The following is a 6000-nucleotide window of genomic DNA, read 5'->3' on the forward strand; positions in this document are numbered from 1 at the left end:
TAGATTTTTTTTCTTCTCAATCGATTTTCGAGATCATCGATTTTATTGATTAATTGATATTGGGTATTTTGTAGAGAGTCAGTATGTGTTTTCAATTCTGCAACATCCTGAAATACCTCTCCCAATATCTGCTCATTAGTATGCACTTTCTTTGTGATCTGTTTTGAGTTGTGATTTAATATCTTGTACCGCCTGTGCCATTATGTATGTCTATTATAGGGTTAATGGTTTCTTGTACTGACCTCACCACTTCTGCCTAAGTAAGTGGGCTGGAGGGACTGGGGTGTGCAGGGTGACAGTCATGGGTTTGACTGTATAACTCTCTCTGTGAGTCTGCAGGGGGATCGGTGTCCCTTTTACTCACTGTCATATGTGTCTCCTGCTGCCCGGGCTGTGCTGCGGTGATGGCGGCCATCTTGGGCGCCCCCTTATGTGAGCACTGGCGGTGCTCAGCACCAGAGTTACGGGGGTCTACGAAGAGGTCCATCGGCCGGCCAAGGTGTTTCCCAGGCGAGCGGCAGGTGAAATACCGGCGTTTGGGTGCGTGGGCCGGCGGGTGGGCTGGTTATAGCTGGGGCAGCCATGGAGCTTAGCGTGCTGCCGCCGGAGCTGGAAGTCCATATATTAGGTTTTTATTAACCAAGAGTGAATTGGCTGTGCATACTGGCACATATTAATCTGGTACATTATTATGCATGCACTAAATACTGCAAGAGCATGCACGATAATGTACCAGATTAATATTAGCAATGCAGTGTAGAAAATATTCCACCGTCCTATTCAGTATAAGGTAGTATATGGATAACAGCTCAGTTTTGAACTTGGTCATATAAAAGGAGGTGGCCCCCGATACAGTGGGGCCCAATGGAGGGATTCCCTTGTGGGCCAGTCTAACACTGAGCAAACCCCTCGCTTCATTATTGTAGTGATCACACAAAGGTGATTTTCCATCGATACCGCGGCCTTCCAGATGTAATTCTCCCACTAATTTAAAAAATGTTCATATGTTTATAAAATTGCTTATTGCTTTGGAATGTACACAACACTAACATAGCAATAGAAAAAGTTATAGTTTATTTACACTCAAACAAAGAGGCCTATTTAATATACAAGTCCTATTGGCATTCATTAAATAAGCATTCAACTTGCTGCAACTACTAAGTGATTGAGTATTACTCTGATGCAATGACAGCTAATCTGAAAATCTCAATCTCTTTTGAGTCACAGTAAATTCTGGATAGCCATACAGCACCGTAACGCTACAATAACACAGTGAAAAGCTTGGTCACATACAGCCAGAGTAAAAAATATGCACCTGCAGTCTCAGCCTGGCCTTTAAGTCTGGGGTGTCACAGGAGTGTTTTTTTTTGTGTACTCGGCTGAGAGTCTCGAGCACTGACTGGTTTAGAACTTGTAAAGTGTAGTTTTGCAGGCTTGAAGTACAGCTTGTGCATAAATGGTAGAGGTACTGAAAACCAGTGGCAGAGATTGGCATGACCAAGAACAGGGGTGCAGAGTCAAAGGTGTTTATTTACGAAGATGGTAGTTTTATTGCAGAGGGATGTTGCTATGGGCAACCAATAAGATTCTATCTATTATCTTCTAGAAGGTGCTAAATAAGAATAAGAAGTAGATTCTGATTGCTTGCTTAGCGGCCACATCACATCTTCAATAGAACTCCGCATTTGTAAACTTACCCCTTTGGAGTTGGGTTTTTTCACCAAGAACCCCCACAAGGAGTTGTTGGCTTTTGCGCACCCATCATGCAGGTCTCAGGCCCCCTGCCTGGGTATGGACTAATGAACAAACTGGATTGGACTGATGAAGACTGAAAAATATCTGAAGTCTGAAGAATTATCAGGCTGACCGGCCCGATGAACTGAAGACTGAAGAATATAGAACCAGAGAATTATCAGGCTGATTGGACCAGCAAATATCACAGGAACCGGCAGGTGCAGTCAGGTGGCAGCTCGCCGGACTATGGAGGACCCACATGTCAGAGTACGCCAAATAATTCTGACAGGTAAGCACCGAATCCGCCAGACATGGTGAATCACACATGCGATTTTATTGAGGCTGATGAGTCCTGCACAATAACACAGTTGCCTTAGTACCGACATTCATTCTAATACACCATAGGGATGCTCAGGATTAAGGTACCTGTACAACCATTACGGGCAGTACAGATGGTGTAGTGCACAGGTCTTCAACCTGTGGCCCTCCAGATGTTGTGGAACTACATGTCCCAGCATGCCCTGACAGTTTTGGCATGCCCTTATAGGAAAAAATGTGGCAATGCATGTTGGAACATGTAGTTTCACAACATCTGGAGGGCCACAGGTTGAAGACCCATGGTGTAGTGGTTAGCATTACTGCCTCACAGCACGGAGGTCATCCCTGCGAGCTGTAGCTCTGTCCCCGGCAAGCCTAGTGAGCGCCTCTCACACAGCGCCGGTAACTGCCAGATCCCCTGCGCTGGCAGATGCCGGCGGAGTGGTGATCATGGGGACGCCGGCGGAGAGGCGCTCCATCTGCCTGAGATGCATGAGCGTCTCATACACTTGTGCGTCTCAGTCATTCTTGCGGCAGGGTATGGCAACCCTGCCTGTGTCCTCATCAGGGTGATGGAAAGAATTAGGGGTTCGGTAGCGCGTGCGCCTTGTGCACAAAGGGGTGGTGCGGTGCTACATATTGGCAAATGCCTCCATTTCAAACCCAACTATCCATGCCAGCCGGAAGCGTGGCAAGCCCAGCGAGCCCCTCGAGGGTACGTGGTACGTGTCTTCCCGACCTGTTTATACCCCCACTATCCACCTAATCATGGTGTTGATCTTATAAAGTGTGGCGAGCGCAGTGAGCCACCGAGCCCGAAGCGTGGCGAGCGCATCGTGCCCGCGAGGGGATGCGGAATACACGTCAGTACACACAGTCGCAGGGATGCTGACTACGCTGGCTGCAGGAACACGATGCTGATACTGACAGGGACACTATGCTGACTACGTAACTGCCGCCATAAAAGTACCGTATATTCTCTCCACACTTGCGTGGGTTTCCTCCGAGTACTCCGGTTTCCTCCCACATTCCCCTCAAAAATATACTGGTAGATTATTTGGCTCCTAACAAAAATGAACCCTAGAATGTCTGTGTGCCTGTACATGTGGTAGGGAATATAGAGTGTAACCTCCGCTGGGGCAGGGACTGATGTGAATGTTCAACTATTCTCTGTAAAGCACTTCGGAATATGTGTGCGCTATATAAGAAACTGTTAATAAATAATAAATAAATACACCAGTATTGCTGCTTCTACAGTATATGTGAGTTGTATATCGGAGATGCTATCTGAGATGCTATCGGTGTACCTCTCTGTACATTCATTTTGTAGATCCACTGTACACAAATACGCAGTTGCGAATAGAACTACGTCCACCCCAGAATGAGACCCCTAAACACCATTTCATTCTGCAAGTCCACGTCCAGAGGTCTCTGTGTCTCTAAGTCCATTCTGGGTGCCCAGAAGTCATACGGACACCTCCAGACCTGGCCTCTCACATTCCAGTTTTTTTAAAAGTGTTCGTGTGCTTTCAGAAAACTTGTTGAAATCCACCCTAAGAGGAGAAAGTATTCAAGATAGTGTGATTAACACAAGTCCTATACATGTGTAAATGTATTACAATGTCTGTGAAAAATCCATCTATACACAATAATCTATGCGGTCAGTGCCAGTGTTCTTTCAAGTAAAAGTGTGGAGGTGACGTCTAATGTTGGGTACACACCAGGACAACTAGGGCCCGATCCCCACAATCTCGATCCAATTCCGATCAATTGGATGGAGATTGTGTGCTGATTGGGCCCTTTTCTGACCTGCTGTGGACCGATACCGATCCGATGCGCGGTCCCACGGGTCGGTCGGTCGTTATTGAGATCCTACCTGCTGCAGGTAGGATCTCAATGACGACCATACAGCCGGGTGCGGGTCGCCATCGGATCGGACCCGCTCACGGTGCACATCGTGAGCGGGTCGTGCCCCCCCGCGTCACCGTGAGCGGGTCGGACGAGACACTGACGACCCGCTCACGATGTGCATCGTGAGCGGGTCGTCCTGGTGTGTACCCTACATTAGATGTTCCACAGCTGCCACCTGCATTAACTACAAAAATGATCCTCATAGAGACTCCCTATCCTAAAAATTAAGTCTTTCTGTGATCCCAGATCCCAACGCCCTAGGCAACTGCCTAACGGTAGAGCAGGCCCTGTGCACACACAATCCTGATTAACGACCTTCAGGGTGGGTGGGATTTGCACAGATATTGTTGGTATTTTACATAAAAATGGGCATTCCTGAGCAAATTGGGGCGGCGTTTTGTTGCATATATGGAAATAATGGGAGGTATCACCCATGGTTGCTGTAGCAACCAGCTAGCTCATTGACACGCTACTATTTTGTGATTTGGACAACTGGAGCAGAGTGGAGGCAAATGCACTTAGCACCTTCTACATTTGCACAGTCAAAGGACAATCTCCTGCCATTATCCTCCCATAGACTAATCATCCTCCCCTATCCCTCAGTGAGGACTGGGGTCCGTGTCCACCTGTGCAGTGGGAAGCAGGAGGAAAAGAATGAGCAATAGTTTCCTCTCTATATAAAATAAATAATACGACAACACACTGGGGTTGCAGAGTGAGTTAAATTCCCCCGATTTCTCCATTGTGAGACAAATAAAGGAATGCTATCTATAGAATTCTATACATCACTTTAGTTAACTATCTGGGTTTCTACCACGTACCTGATCTTCTTCAGGCCTGCCGAGCTCCGTATCAATGTTTCAACGTGGTGGTATCCATTGTCTGTGAAATGATTACTGCTCAGGTCAACATGAGTTAAGTTTAGGTTCTCACTTAGAGAAGCCAGCATGGGCAGGTGCTCATCTCCCAGACCAGTTTGCTGGAGCCTGTTTGGAATATAGACACGGAATGTGAGCATTATTGACAGATGTCTACAAGTTGGTAGAAGCATAGCGGATATGAGCAACAAGGTTAGTCCACATGTTGATTACAAACCAGAGCAGGATTTTTTAAAGATAACAGAATACAGGTGACAGAAGATAGACAGCAGTCAATATGATACAGGTATCAGACTATCTTCCACACTTACAGCAAGGTGATGCTCCAACTACACAGTGACAAGCCCTTTTATAGAGTTAAGTAAACATCATGTACCTGCAGTTTAATAAGCATGACCTTTAAGACCGGTTACTCAGACATGTAATGTTATAGAAGCTGATGAGTCATGCACAATAACATTCAGTTAAGATTCAGCCTATAGCAATTAACCATTTAATTAAATGTCAACAACTATATACCAGACTAGTGGGTTGCAACCAAAAAGTGGGTCGCAACCATCATAATTTGAAGTCATGGAACACATGAGGCCAGGCTGATGCAGGAATGCCGCTGGGCAGTGGGTACGAGAGTTGACAAGATTTAGGTTGACCGCTTATGTTTGACAGGCCAAAGGTCAACATGCTTTAGTTTGACAAAGTCAAAGGGTCAAAACAAACAATAGGTAGACTTGAAAATGTCGACATGGAAAATGTCAACATGAGTTTTTCGCTTTTTGGTGTCTATGTTGACACGGACACCAAACAAGCCATGTCCCACGTAGTGTTCTTGACCTGCTGACTCTGAGCTACAGTGGTTCTCAAACCTTCTTGGGTAGTGGCATCCTTGTAGTCTCAGAATTTTTTACAGGGCCCCCAGACGTAGAAGGGTAGATGTAATTAGTGTTGAGGTACCGTTTGAACTTCTCACTTGAAAAGGAACACTATTTTAAAATAATATCCTCTTATTTTCAATAAAAGTTTCCTATTGAGATGCTCATTAATATAGTAAATAGGAAATACCCATATTACATCCCCCAACCCCCATGAGCCCCCAGAAATAACCCACATTTCCCCTATATGCTGTTACCCCAGTGCCACGGTATGCCTTTGCCATCAAATA

Source organism: Crinia signifera, chromosome 12, assembly GCF_055691185.1.
Source record: "Crinia signifera chromosome 12, ASM5569118v1, whole genome shotgun sequence".
Classification (NCBI taxonomy): domain Eukaryota; kingdom Metazoa; phylum Chordata; class Amphibia; order Anura; family Myobatrachidae; genus Crinia; species Crinia signifera.